Raw genomic sequence first — 14,983 nt, 5'->3', positions numbered from 1 at the left:
TCAGTGGACCTATCAGCCAGATAAACCGCCGCGATCGCAGATGTTCGACCTGATCTACTTGATAAAGAAATGGCTGCAACCCGAGGTACTGACAACTCCGGAGATAATCCAGCGGATCGTTCTGGACAAGTACCTGAGAGTACTACCACCGGTGCTGAAAAAGTGGGTGAGCCAAGGAAATCCCGCGACAGCGGATCAATTGGTGGACTTGGTGGAGCGTTATTCCGTGGCGGAAGGACTTCCTGATGATACCGCTACTACCCGAACTGTACCTCCTCCTCGTGGAACCGGTAAGACTGTTCCAGGGACTGCGGGGGAAGGAAAATTGCCAAAAACTGTGGGGGAGGAACACGGGACTGCTCGCACCCCGAGATCAAGGGTGTCGGACTCTGGTTTCAATAGGGGGCCTGTTAGGTGTTTCCGTTGCCATGAGAAGGGCCATGTTTCTGCGAACTGTCCTGTTACCACTGAACCCATGCAGTGCGACGTTACGGACTCTAAGAAATGCATGTCTTTGGTTACACGGCTAGTAAGTGTGAATGCGGGTCAAAATGATACAGCGAAACACCTGTGTGAATTATGTGTTGATGGTAAAAATGTTGTGGCATTACTAGACTCTGGAAGTGTGGTGACTCTGGTGAAAGCCAGTCTGGTGGCACTTCCATCTGGTCCGCCTGATAAATTTTCTGTAACGTGTGTGCATGGTGACACCTGCTCATATCCTACAGCGGTCATATGTATCTCTACTCCCTATGGGACTGTGCAACACAAAGTGGGACTCGTTCCCGCATTGTTGCATGATATAATCCTGGGCAGGGATTTTCCTCATTTCTGGCAGTTGTGGGAGAATCAGTTGCTCCTTCACGGTAGCTATAACCGTGAATCTTCTCCCATGCTATCTGGAGGTCCCGAGCTCCTGGAGGAGACCCCACAGGAAGATGCTGCTGGGGAGATTAGTGAATCTAACCTTCAGTACCCCTTCTCAGTTATGGCGGGGGAAACTGAGGAAACTCAGCGAGAGGCGGGGGCAGGTAGCCATCCAGCCCCCTGCCTGCCAGATTTGGAAGTCCAGGTGGATGACTTTCACAGCGAGCAATTGAAAGATCCTACTCTGGCTCCGGCTAGGAAAAACGTAAAAATAATAGATGGGGTACCCGTGGAACCTGACACCAGGCTAGCATACCCGTATATGGTTCTTGAAAATGATTTGCTCTACCAGGTAGAGAAAAAAGGGGAGGACACTGTGCAACGGTTAGTGGTACCCAAACCTTATCGGCGGAAGGTACTGGACCTGGCCCACGGACATATAATGGGGGGACATCTGGGGGTGCAGAAAACCACAGAAAGGATATCCCATTGTTTTGTGTGGCCCGGCTTACATAGTGATGTGCGTAACTATTGTGAGTCCTGTCCAGAGTGCCAGATCTCCGCACCTAAAACTCGGTTCCGTAGCCCTTTGGTACCTCTCCCTGTCATTGGAGTCCAATTTGAGAGAATTGGGATGGATTTGGTTGGGCCCCTTCCCCGGTCCGCACGTGGGCACCAACATATTCTCGTCATCGTGGACTATGCCACTCGCTACCCGGAAGCCATCCCTTTACGAAACACGGCTACCAAAACCATTGCTAAAGAGTTGGTACAAGTGTTTAGTCGGGTGGGAATTCCTAAACAGATACTCACCGACCAGGGGACTCCCTTTATGTCAAGGGTAATGAAGGAGCTCTGTAGGCTCCTACAAATAGACCCATTGCGTACATCTGTCTATCACCCTCAAACAGATGGGTTGGTTGAGCGGTTCAATAAAACCTTAAAACAAATGCTCCGGAAGGCGATAGACAAAGACGGGAAGAACTGGGATTACTTGTTACCCTATTTGCTGTTTGCCATTAGGGAAGTTCCCCAGTCTTCCACAGGATTCTCGCCTTTTGAACTATTGTACGCACATCGTCCCCGTGGTCTGTTGGACGTCACAAAAGAAACCTGGGAAGGTCAAGTCACTCCCTTTAAAACGGTGATCGACCATGTAACACAAATGCAAGACCGTATTGCCGCGGTCATGCCCATTGTTAGGGACCATATGTTACAGGCCCAGGGAGCCCAGAGGCAAAGTTATGATAGAGGTGCTAAGGTCCGTACCTTTGCATCCGGGGATAGGGTGTTGATCCTAATCCCTACGGTGGATAGTAAATTTCTGGCGAAATGGCAGGGCCCCTTTGAGGTCATGGAGAGGGTTGGTGAAGTGAACTATAAAGTATACCAGCCTGGTAAAAGAAAGCCAGAACAGATTTACCATGTGAATCTGATAAAACCCTGGAAAGACCGCTCTGCCCTAGCGGTGGATATACCCCGCCCGGTTTGCGCACCTACCGTACCGGAGGTGCAGATTGCCGAGACTCTCTCGGAACAACAAAAATCTGAGGTGAAGCAGTTTTTGTTACAGAACCGACAGTTTTTCTCGGATAAACCTGGCCAGACTAAGCTGGTGAAACATGAGATCGTCACAGAACCCGGGGTCACAGTCCATGTGAAGCCTTACCGGATTCCGGAAGCCCGCCGTGAAGCCGTCTCCCGGGAAGTGAGGGCAATGTTGGACTTAGGAGTCATTGAGGAGTCGCACAGCGCTTGGTCCAGTCCAATCGTGTTGATACCCAAGCCGGATGGCTCCATAAGATTTTGTAATGACTTTAGGAAACGGAATGCGGCTTCTAAATTTGATGCGTATCCTATGCCCCGGGTCGATGAGTTGATCGACCGGCTTGGTAAAGCCTGATACATTACGACCCTGGATCTAACAAAGGGGTACTGGCAGATCCCTCTGGCCGAGGCGGCCAGAGAAAAGACGGCATTTGCTACACCGGAAGGTCTGTTCCAGTATATCTACATGCCATTTGGACTTCACGGAGCACCAGCAACGTTCCAGAGACTGATGGATCGAGTCTTGAGGCCCCACAGGCAGTACGCTTCTGCCTACCTCGATGACATCGTAATTTACAGCATGGACTGGGGGACTCACCTCCAGAAAGTACAGGCGGTGATTGATGACCTGCGAGAAGCAGGCTTAACTGCGAACCCCAAGAAATGTCACATCGGGCTTGAAGAAGCCCGATATTTGGGCTACGTGATAGGCAGAGGAGTGATTAAGCCCCAGATCGACATAATACATAAAACAAGTTCAAGCGTTCCTGGGGATTGCCGGCTATTATCGCCGGTTCATACCCAACTTTGCAGCCATTGCCACCCCCTTGACGGATCTTACCAAAGGGAAGGATTCCGTCATGGTAAAGTGGACTTCAGCGGCCGAAGAGGCCTTCCACAGCCTGAAACGGGCTTTGTGCTCTCAGCCCGTACTAGTGACTCCCGATTTCAGCAGCGAGTTTGTGGTGCAAACTGATGCCTCTGATACTGGTATCGGAGCTGTTCTTTCCCAGGTGAAGGACGGAGTGGAACACCCGGTCCTCTACCTCAGCCGGAAATTAAATGTACATGAGCAGAGGTATGCCGTGGTTGAAAAAGAGTGCCTAGCCATTAAATGGGCTCTCGACTCCCTCAAGTATTACCTGGCAGGTAGGAAGTTTAAGCTGGTCACGGACCATGCCCCTCTCAAGTGGATGCACCTCCACAAGGACCGTAATAGTAGGGTAACTCGCTGGTTCCTTGTCCTGCAGGCCTACTCTTTCACAGTAGAGCATCGCCCAGGGGCGCAGATGGGAAACGCCGATGCCCTATCCCGAGTGCACTGTTTCGGGATTGTCCTTGCTCGACGGGAGTGGTCTGAGCAGGGGGGGGGGGATATGTAAGAGTCATGTCGGTCTGGTAGTTGGGGGCAGGTATATCTCGCCTAGATACCTGTCCTATGTGAGTTAGGCTGCTCAGTGTCTTCAGCATACTCATGGGTTAATAAGTGCAGGTTTAAAAGATGACCAGCTGGAGGAATCAGGCGTCAGCCTGGGGCACACAGAATGCCTGTCTGTGTGGGACAAACGTGAGTGAGAGCTGTGCTCATGAACTGTGTAATGTTAGCTGGGTGGGAGAAGCCCCCCCAGTTGTTAGTTAGCACCGTATTTGTTTAGTTAGAGCCGGACAGGCTAAGGATTTATTTTTATGGTTTGTTTTTGTTTTATGATTGCTTTCACGTTAATAAACCTGACCTACGGTCAGTCTACTCAGAATCCTGCTGTACGCCTTAGAGTTTATTGCACAAACCACGTGACCTTTGACCCCAGCAAAGGCGATCCCGGAGTGTTTTGTCACACCTACTATAAAACTAACTTTTCCTTTAAGGGCGTATAAGCTGAACCCACTAAAGAATTTCTCATAAAACATTATAATACTAATCAACTTTTCTTTCATTCTCCTTCTTTACATCTGCAGGACCGCCTGTCCTATCTGCTCCAGGCCTACTGCCTCTCCTTTCTGTTACAGGACCGCCCCATTCTCATCCGGGCCTACTGCCTTTCTGCTACTATACACAGTATAGAACTTATCATCCATCTTTCAGTTCAGGATCACTGAGCCATCTCTGTATGGCTCCTAGGAGGACTCACTGCCTAACCCCGTACGGGTTTTAGCAGCAAAACAGCAGAAAACAAACAGTTAAATGAACTATATACATATCCAGAGTATCAAGATCTTTACTTGAACCACGCAGGAGGCAGCACCGGCGGAGGCAACCCCTTTGGATATTGCCTGCCGCCTGGTACTGCATAAGGGGGCGTGTTGTCCCATCTGGGGGTCTGCATACCCACTGTCTTCAGTTCTTCAGTAGCAGGGGCACCAGTCACCTGAGGGGTTGCCTCCTTGGCCACGACGGTGGTGGAGGTGACGATGCTGCAGGTCGTGGTCCTGACAATGGTGCATGTTGGGGTGACCACGGTGGTCTCGGTGGTGATCGTGGGTTGGCCACAAGGGGGCACCTTGGCTTCGGGGGACAGCTTCACCGGCACCTTAGTCGGGGACGTCACGGGGCTGCGCTCCTTTTGGACATGCAGGGCGAACCACCCCTTTTCCCCAAAATGCCGGGTGTAAGTGACTCCGTCCCCCGGGTAGAGATCCAGGTCTGGATGGCCTTCCCGGAGGTGAGACTCCACATCCCGCCGGTTAACAAAGACTTCGGCGTACAAGCCCGGCTCTTTTATAAAGCCCCAGCCCCCGCGGAGTTTGAAGGCGACGACGGTGCCCTGCCTGCGCGGGGCCAGGTGAGCGGTGGGGTCCTTGCGGGCCCGGTCCTTGACCGCCAGGTCTTTTTGGTGATAGGCCTCTAGCCCGGCCTGGTAATCCCTTTCCTTCTCCTCCCACTGCTGTTCCAGCTGGGTCTGGTATTCCTCCCAGCTCAGGGCCTGCACCATCTCTCCTTCCCGTGTCTTCACCCCGGGGAACCCCATGAGGTTGGCTCCTGGGTTCACCCAGCGACACACTGTGCGCTCCGCACGGACCTCACACAGCAGGGTAGTTGATGGAATCGGGGCCTTCAGGAGGTGTTCCACACCCGTTGCCTCCTCCCATGGTAACAGGCGCTGGATTCTATGGGTCCCAGGGAAAGGGCGTGCCGCGACGGGGCCTACTAACAAGTCCTCTGCCCGCGGGACAGGGTCGGCGGACTCACCAGCCGGTGCAGGCTCCTCCTCCGCGGCGGGTTCCGCTGGTGGCATCGGCGAGGATCTCGGCAGCAACTCCGGTAGCGGCACAGGACCCGACGTCAGGGAACTTTCTTCCGGCGCCACCTGGTGCGGAGCCTGGGCCCTCACGTTCAGCTGGAGGAGCTGGTCGATCAAGTCCTCCATCTCAGCCTGCAAGAGACCAGTGCCGTCCGTGGAGAATGAACTGTGGTGCTCGTCCAGGTAGTTGGGTGTTGTGAACTCTGTTCTTGGGCTCCCTCTTGTGGTCACAAGTGGTACTGTGTGAGTATTGTCTTTGGGCTCCCTCTGGTGGCTTTGTTTATCATCCTGCGGGTCTGTGGCTGCGATCAGCTGTCTCGTTATCCACTTTGGAGGTTTCCTATTTAACTCAGCTGCAACTTCACTTGTTGCCTGCTGTCAATGTGTTCAGACCTACTCTGATTTCATCTGACTACGTTCGGTCTCAGTCTCTGCAAGAGAAGCTAAGTTTCTGTTTTTCAGTTTTTGCTCATCAAGTTATCAATATGTTCTCTGTGTATGATTAGTTTAGTCCAGCTTGATGGTAGCTCTGGGGTACAGAGTTTGCTCCCCTCACACCGTTAGCTGGTGTGAGGGCTCGCGCATTCTCTGAGTGGATTTTCATAAGGGTTTTTACTGACCGCATAGATCCCTTTCTATTTTCTGCTATCTAGTGTTAGCGGGCCTCCTTTGCTAAATCTGATTCATCTCTGCGTTTGTACTTTCCCCTTAACTCACCGTTATTATCTGTGGGGGGCTTTTCTATATCTTTGGGGTCATTTCTCTGAGGCAAGGGAGGTCTTGCTTTCTCTCTAGGGGTTGTCAGTTTCTCAGGCCGTGAAGAGACGTCTAGGATTTTAGGTACGTTCCACGGCTGCCTATAGTTGTGTGCAGTTAGTATCAGGTATGCGGTCAGTCCAGTTACCACTTCCCCAGAGCTGGTTTTGAGTTTAGTTACTTAGCTGGTCAGATTTACTATCCTCAGCCACTGGGATCATAACAGTTGGGGGAGACTTCTGCTTCGACCCCACATTCGGGTTCCGAGCTGCTGGCCATGGCGTCCTCCACGTGGGTCACTTCCTGATCCTTTTCCCGCTCTCTCCTTCGTGGGCGGTTCCGTTTCTTCTTTCTCCGCCCACCGTTGAGAATTAGGAGGCGGATCTCGGCTGCTGCCGGACACGTCCTCACGGTACAGAAATATTTAGACTGGGCGGCCATGGTCCTTCGCGCTCTTCAGCCTGTCAACGCCCACTTCCACGCCCTTCTTCTTTCTCCTGCGCTCCTCACGGCGCTGTAATGGCGGATTTTGGCGGTAACTTCTGGCGGCAAGTGGCAATACACAGTTCTTGCAGTAAAGCACAGTCCAAGCACAATAAATCACAGTTCCAAGGCACACATGACCTGATTCTTCAGGCTTAAGTAGATCCTGTTCGTGACGCCAAGATTTTGCAGCGCCCCCACCGCCGCAGGGCCGAGGGGTACCCGGTACCGGGCCTCTGAGTCTCTGCTCTGGGGTTGTCACGGTGGCTAGGCCCGGTCCGTGACCCTGCCGAGGGGTGTGCAATAAAAGTGGAGGTATGGGATGATGTTATGATGCGGTGGAGTGCCGGTCGCAGGAAATAACGAGGACACCAGGTTGCAGTCTCTTTACCTCTTTACTGATGGATTCAGGATCCTCAGTCCGGAATACGGTTAACCGGGCTGCGCAAGTCCGGCCGGTCCGATGGCACCTCCAGAGTTCCCTTTGCAGGTGGAAATCTGTGCCTACCTTCTAGCGCTTGTGTGTTGTGGTCCTCCCCTGCTGTGCTTACGGGATAGTCCCCACAACTGTTGTGTCTGTTTCTCATGTTCCCTCACAACTCGATTATGATGTTCTTCTTCGTCCCCCAGATGCTATGGTTAGGACGCACCCGTATGACGGGTAGGCTCGGAGGTCTTCTGGGACCCTAGAGTCGCCCCTCTCCAATGTTGCCCCCTATGTCTTCTTAGGTGATTTGGGTGAGACAGCCCGCCTATAACTGACTGTCCTGCCGTTGGTTTGAAGTATGGCCTGGAGCACTGTACTTCCTCGGCGTTCCGGCCACCGGTTACGCGCCTCAGTAGGATGTTGCCTCATCTTACAGCACGACTCCTACTGGTATTCTCCTAGTTGCGTGATCTCGTTTCTCACTCAGCACAATGAACCTCGCTTCTTGTCCTTTCTTGGGGCACCGCCGCGATGAAGTGCAGGCGCGGTTCCGTAACGTTCTCTCTGTTCGCTGGGCCGCTGTCAGGCTCCCACCCCCGACAGGGACCCCCCTGAGTCTCTCCCTGCAACACCCTCTGCCACTGGATGTTGCCTGTTCGATTCCCAGTCAGCTTTCTGTCTAACTTCCTATCCAACCCCCAGTTTTACCAGATTGTGAGGAGTGGCCTAGTGAATAGTGCCCTTAGCTCCCCCTGGAGGCCAGACTGTGAAATGCATTGGTGTCTGTGATACCTGCTCAGATGAACTCCTTTAGTGCCGTCAGATGTAACATCACTCCCCTTAGTGGCAGAGTGACATTACTGCAACGACCAGGACTCTGGGGCGCTGCAGTGGTCTCACCCAACTTCTGCTCTTTCTCCTTCTTTTCTTGCAGGGGCCGCAGTGGATTTCATCCTAGATCCATAGAGCCGAGTAGAGGAGCGATGTTCCTTCAGTCTGATGGTAATTGATGGTGATATTTGTCCAACGGCCACTTTACCCAGTAAATCCCACCAGGACTGTAGCAGGTAAAGACCCCAATATCCACCGGTGTCCCTTCTAATTGCGGCTAAGTATCAAAGAAAAATGTATCATATCCCCAGAAATAAACCCAGTACATGGAGACATTGGCCTCAGATATCTCCTGTCTTGTTCTTACCAACAATCTCTTATAAAAGACTCAAACTTCTGTGTGTGAATCAGAGCTGAGATCTAACGTGATAGAAGATTACAGTGCGGGGAAGACGGGAAACCTTCATATAGACGGCCGGTGGGGATGGAGTCAGTGACCGACTCTGGACAAATCTGTTTCTAGAGCCGTAGTAGAAGATGAAGATGTCGTCCTCATCATGAAGTAGTTATTTCTCCTGTCACGTGTAATGAATATCTACTGCAGTATTGCTAATGCCAATTCCAGGGTCGGTAAATGAGAAGAGAATTAGCTTTATGGAAGATGAGTCTATGAGGAACGTATTCAGCTGCCGACTCCGAGGAAGAAACATGGCCAACATACAATGTCCTCAGTCCACAAGTTCCCAATCTGAGATCGGTAGTTCCACTGGCTCCATACCAGGAGATGCCCACTGTCCCCCAACTTTTGGTTGGCCCACAGATTTTGTATCTCCAGCTGCTATAGTGTGCAGTCACAGCCTATGTTGCACCAGACGATGGCTATCCTGACCATAGCTCATGGATACTCCTCCAGCCAACAAGCTCCATAGATCATCCATTCCAGCTTGGATCCTCTTCCATCGAAATCCCTCCAACAACTGCCTGATTCAACTCTAAGTCTTTTTCTCCCGCCCCCTTAAACATTTTCCTTTAGCTCACAGAACAAGGTATATTCCATCAGCTGGGACTGTATGTGAGACCTCCAGTGGTGACGGCTCCCCTGAGTCTACTATCCCCATTCACACAATGGGCCTAGGTTTGGGAGTACAATGGTAGCGAGACCTTGATACAAATGAGATTGATAGAGTCTGTCCTTAGGGTACCGTCACACAGTGCCATTTTCATCGCTACGACGGCACGATTCGTGACGTTGCAGCGTCGTATAAGTATCGCTCCAGCGTCGTATACTGCGGTCACACGTTGCAATACACGGCGCTGGAGCGATAATTTCATGACGTATTTGCGATGTAGAAGCCGTTGGTTACTGTGCGCACATCGTATACAACCTGTGTCACACAATGCAATCATGCCGCCACAGCGGGACACTAGACGACCAAAGAAAGTTTCAAACGATCTGCTACGACGTACGATTCTCAGCGGGGATCCGGATCGCAGTAGCGTGTCAGACACAGCGATATCCTAAATGCATCGCTGGAACGTCACGAATCGTGCCGTCGTAGCGATCAAAATTGCACTGTGTGACGGTACCCTTAGGGTACCGTCTCACAGTGGCACTTTGTTCGCTACGACGGCACGATCCGTGATGTTCCAGCGATATCCATACGATCTCGCTGTGTCTGACACGCTACTGCGATCAGGGACCCCGCTGAGAATCGTACGTCATAGCAGATCGTTTGAAACTTTATTTCGTCGCTGGATCACCCGCTGTCATCGCTGGATCGGTTTGTGTGACACCGATCCAGCGATGCGTTCGCTTGTAACCAGGGTAAACATTGGGTTACTAAGCGCAGGGGCGCGCTTAGTAACCCGATGTTTACCCTGGTTACCATTGTAAATGTAAAGAAAAAAAAAACACTACATACTCACATTCCGGTGCCTGTCACGTCCCTTGCTGTGAGCGCCGGCCGTAAAGTAAAAGCAGAGCACAGCGGTGACGTCACCGCTGTGCTGTGCTTTACGGCCGGCACTGACAGTCAGTGCGGGGAGCAGACGGCCAGGGACCTGACGGACATCAGAAGGTGAGTATGTAGTGTTTTTTTTTTTTTTTTTACATTTACAATGGTAACCAGGGTAAACATCGGGTTACTAAGCGCGGCCCTGCACTTAGTAACCCGATGTTTACCCTGGTTACCCGGGGACTTCGGCATTGTTGGTCGCTGGAGAGCTGTCTGTGTGACAGCTCCCTGGCGACCACACAACGACTTACCAACGATCACGGCCAGGTCGTATCGCTGGTCGTGAGCGTTGGTAAATCGTTTAGTGTAACGGTACCCTTAGGTTTACATAAACTCTAGCCTGCTCGTCTTCCTCTGCTGACTGCCACTGAGTAGAAACATTGATTCCTGAGCATGAACTGCTGAGCAAGAAAATCAGTAATAAAATAAAGCAAGAAAATCACCACTAATAAAACACATCAAGCAAATTATCTATTAAAGTACAATGATATTGATGTCACCGGTGCTTCGTGCTGGAAAAAGTCTTTATGTCTTAGAGCTGTGGACTCCGCTCTACGTCCATTTGTCCTATAGTCTTTAGTAAGCTTCCATATCCTCACACTGGGGTCCCCATGCTATGTTTGTTTTTAAATTCTTTAATAAATAATTGTTAAAAAACGGCATGGGGTCCCCCTCATTTTTGGCAACCTACCTCGCTAAAGCTCACAGCTGGAGGCTGGTATTCTCATGCTGGTAAGGGGCCATTGCTTTGGCCCCCCTTCAGCCTCAAAACAGCAGCCCACAGCTGCCCAGAAAAGGCGCATCTATTAGATGCGCCAATTCTGGTGCTTTGCCTGGGTCTTCCCACTTGCCCTGTAGCGGTGGCAGTTGGGGTTAATATTTGTGGGGTTGATGTCACCTTTATATTGTCAGGTGACATCAAGCCCATGGCTTAGTAATGGAGAAGTGTCTATAAGACACCTATCCATTACTAATCCTATAGTTATACAGTATGTAAATAAAGACACAGCCAGAATAATATCCTTTAATTGAAAAAATGACACAGACTCCTTTATTAATCTCAATTAAACCATAGTTACTGCATCGTCTAATTCCACCAAAGCCCTCGATCTATAATAAAAGTAACATAAAAAAACAACAATATACCATACCTGTCCTTCGTTCTGTCCCACGCTGTAATCCATGTCTGGGGGCTAAATAGTTTTCAAGCTGGACGGTGCCAAGATGCGACCGTCCCGGCTGAAAACCACTGGTGAATGAGCTGCTGCGAGTGCAGCCTCAGTGACTAGCGGTGACATCATCACTGGCATTTTCCCACGGTCCTGAGGTCATCGCAGTTCAGCCCGGCCTCGATGATGTCACCGCTGGTAAATGATGCTGCGCTCTCATCAGCTCATTTACCAATGGTTCTCAGCCTGGACGGTCACATATTGGCACCGTCCAGGTTGAAAACTAATTATCACCAGACATGGATTACGGCGTGGAATAGAATGACAGACGGGTATGGTATATTGTTGTTTTGTTATTTTACTTTTATTACAGGAGATCGAGGGCTTAGGTGGAATTAGGCGAGGTCGTAAGTATGGTTTAATTGAGAATATTAAAGGGGTGTCAGGACTCTGAACATTTTTTACCTTTTGTGCATTACTGCCCTTTTCCAAGATGGCTTCTTTGGTCTCATGTGCACTGTGTCTTCCTGCTATAAAACTCCACCCCAGCCTTCAGTCTGTGCTAGTATTCTGCCTTGCATCCAGCTCCTGACCTCTTATGACTCCCTGGCTATATACCTGCTCCTGTGAACCTGTGTGGTGATCCTGCTACTCTGCTCTGAGTTCCTGCTGCATACACCAGTTCCAGTAATCCTCCTTCATCTGCTGCTCGTGTTTACTTCCATCTGCATTTGCTGGACATGTAAGCTGTTGCTGCTTTGCAATAACCTGAGACTACTAACCAGGCCTCCCTGGTTGAGCTAAGATATGATTTGAACTGCCTATAAGCATATCTATCTGTGTCTGGACTAAGACAAGGATTTATTCGTGTCAAGTATCCTCAAGAATAACTGTGCTTCATAGACTTTCTGCTTGATTGCATTTTTCTCTGAAGTTTCCAATAGACTGCTAAGACACACTTCCATAAGAAGTAGGATACCCCAGCACTGCGCCATGAGTAATCCATGTTTCCTTGGTTCCCGTCTTTCATAGTTGGGTTGTTTGTATCTATCAGCGGAAAAGGAACAAAACCATTGTGATTCTTATAAAGAGACAACACAAAACCCCCTTAAATATAACATTTTATAACAACCCCACAATCTGTGACTCTTCAGGGCAGGGGTGGGATTCAAATTTTTAACAACAGGTCCTCTAAGTCGCGGCGGCCGGAATTTTGGCCACGCCCATTTTCAATAACCCCGCCCATACTAATAAGCCACGCCCAGTGGCACAATTCATATTTTTGGAAGCAGTTTGTCTCCCTTAATGACAAGAATACGTTGTGACATACGGTATTAAAGTCATTCAAAGAAACAAACGACTAAAGCAAATATAACTCAGCCATGTAGTACATAACAGCCCACGTAGCATATAAGACAGCCACGTAGTATATAACATTGCCCACGTAGTATATAGAACAGCCATGTAGTATAATACAGCACAGCCCATGTAGCATATAACAGCCCATATAGTATATAGCACAGCCACATATTATATAACACAGCCGATGTAGTATATAGAACAGCCATGTAGTATAATACAGCACAGCCCATGTAGCATATAACAGCCCATATAGTATATAGCACAGCCACATATTATATAACACAGCCGACGTAGTATATAGAACAGCCATGTAGTAAATAACACAGCCCACGAAGCATATAACAGCCCACGCAGTATATAACACAACCCACGCCGTATATAACAGCCCACACCGTATATAACACACACACAGCCCATGCAGTAGCACAGCCCACGCAGTATGTAGCACAGACCGCCAGCCATTTAGACAGACAGACAGACAGTCTAGGCCTAGTCAACCAGGCCTGGCTCACAGCAGGCTGCAATATATACATAATATACAAAATATACAAAAGAGCGTAGAACAAAGCCCAAAAGAGTACACAGTAAATGAAGTTAATAATGCAATGTCCAGGTAAGCGAAAACGGCCGCGGCTGACCTCATAGAAAACTGATAAGATGAAATACACAATTAACATATGGGAGGTGTAGAGCAAAACTGACCTTGATAAGTAGAAAATGGTAGCGAAGGGAGAAGGACGCTTGTCCAGTGAATGGAGACAGAGGCTCCTAGAAGAGGTTAAGAAGGGGGAGGGGTGTGAGACCAAGAAGCGATGCTGCAATTGAAGCCAGCGGGGAGAGGAAAAAACAAACAAACACGCATACCACAAATTTTCCAAGGTAGCTGGAAGGTACGGGAGGTCCGGGACGGCACGGACAGGGGACAGAGTCCTGAAGGCACTATGAACGAAAGGCATAACGTAAGAGTGCTAGTAATCTAAGAATGTGCAGGAGGCTGGTCAGAAAACCAAATACCTGTGGGTCCAGCAGGAGAAAAGGCGGTAGTGTGAGGCATCGTTGGTGGCCAGCAGGTAAAATAGCAAACTGGCCGGAAGTGCAGCAGTGTGGGTGAGTGCGCGCGCACATGATGTGAGAATGAGCTTCAAGGAGGCTAGGAACGCAGCAGACAGTGGAGCTAAGCGCTATACGATTGTGTGGACACAGCCTGGGACCGGGTGCACCGTCCGTGCACCTGACTGCTGCTCCTGCCTCCTGCCCGCTCCTCATTCTGCTTGCCGCTGTGCCTGTGCTGCCGCTGGACGCTGGCTGGACCTGTCCTGGATGGTGGACGCTTGGATGACAGCGGCCGGATCTCTTCTCATCGCCGGCCCGGAAGTGACTCGCATCCATGTTGATGGCGGCGCCGGCGGTGACTGGTGAGTATTGCAGGTGCACCTGTGTGAAAGTCAGTCCCAGCAGCAGGCCCAGCCCGGAAGTGACTCTGGCTGCGTCGTATCCATGGTGACGGACGGTCCCGACTCCCGGCGGAGGGTGAGTATTTTGGCTGCAGCTGCGCACCGTAAATGGGCCCCCCCGTCTCGCCAGGGCCCCGGCACGCCCGGGTACGCCGGGTGCTGACGCAGGCCCTGAGCACAGCAACCCGTCCGGGGGCGGTCCGGGGGCGTGGTATCCATTTTCAATTACCGGAACGCTGGCAGAGGGAAATTTTAGTAAACGGCTGCCCCGTACCGGGTCGTACCGGCTGAATCCCACCCCTGCTTCAGGGTAAATCGCTATCTCCCCATTGGATTAGAGTTGATACTATGAAGCTAAAGTGACTAAACAGACTTTCTGTCACCTCCATAAAGGGAATCCATCTGGGGGTGGGGGGGCATTTTCTTTCCACTATTGCTTTATAGATCTTTATATTTTTGAGTCGTGGAAAGAAAAAATATTTTTTCCACTAAAATGTTTTGGGTCTAAACTTTTCAATTTCACAGAGTAAAATGGAGCCACAATTTATACAGAAATTTCTCCAAACCTGAGACCAGAAATGACTGCACATGGCCGGGCGCCAATGGGGAGAGTCACTGCTTAGCTTTTGGAGCAGTAATTTGGCAGTCCTCGCTTGTGGGGGCCAATTACAAAGCCCCTGAGGTGTGTGAAGACACACAACCCCCTAAAGTGACCCCATTTCGGACCCTGTACCCACCAGGGAAGTCATCTCTGGGTGTAATGGGCATTTTTATCCCATAGGTGTCACTGATCTTTATCACTTGGCCATGAAGATAATATTACATTTGTTCT

General features: G+C 50.4%; 1 protein-coding gene across 1 annotated transcript in view; it reads right to left on the bottom strand.

The window, feature by feature from the left end:
* Window positions 1-13,781, bottom strand: part of LOC143767927 (uncharacterized) — a 118,739-nt gene extending 104,958 nt beyond the window's left edge. Inside the window, exons 1-3 of the mRNA XM_077256450.1 lie at window positions 13,712-13,781; window positions 13,562-13,636; window positions 13,400-13,465 (exon numbers count right to left, since the gene is read on the bottom strand). The gene's annotated coding sequence lies outside the window, so the exon portion shown is untranslated. The remainder of the gene's footprint in view (window positions 1-13,399; window positions 13,466-13,561; window positions 13,637-13,711) is intronic.
* Between the last annotated feature and the right edge of the window lie 1,202 nt (window positions 13,782-14,983).

Source organism: Ranitomeya variabilis, chromosome 4 (assembly GCF_051348905.1).
Source record: "Ranitomeya variabilis isolate aRanVar5 chromosome 4, aRanVar5.hap1, whole genome shotgun sequence".
Classification (NCBI taxonomy): Eukaryota; Metazoa; Chordata; class Amphibia; order Anura; family Dendrobatidae; genus Ranitomeya; species Ranitomeya variabilis.
Note: the sequence above shows the minus strand (reverse complement) of the source record. Positions and strands in the feature narration are given on the sequence as shown.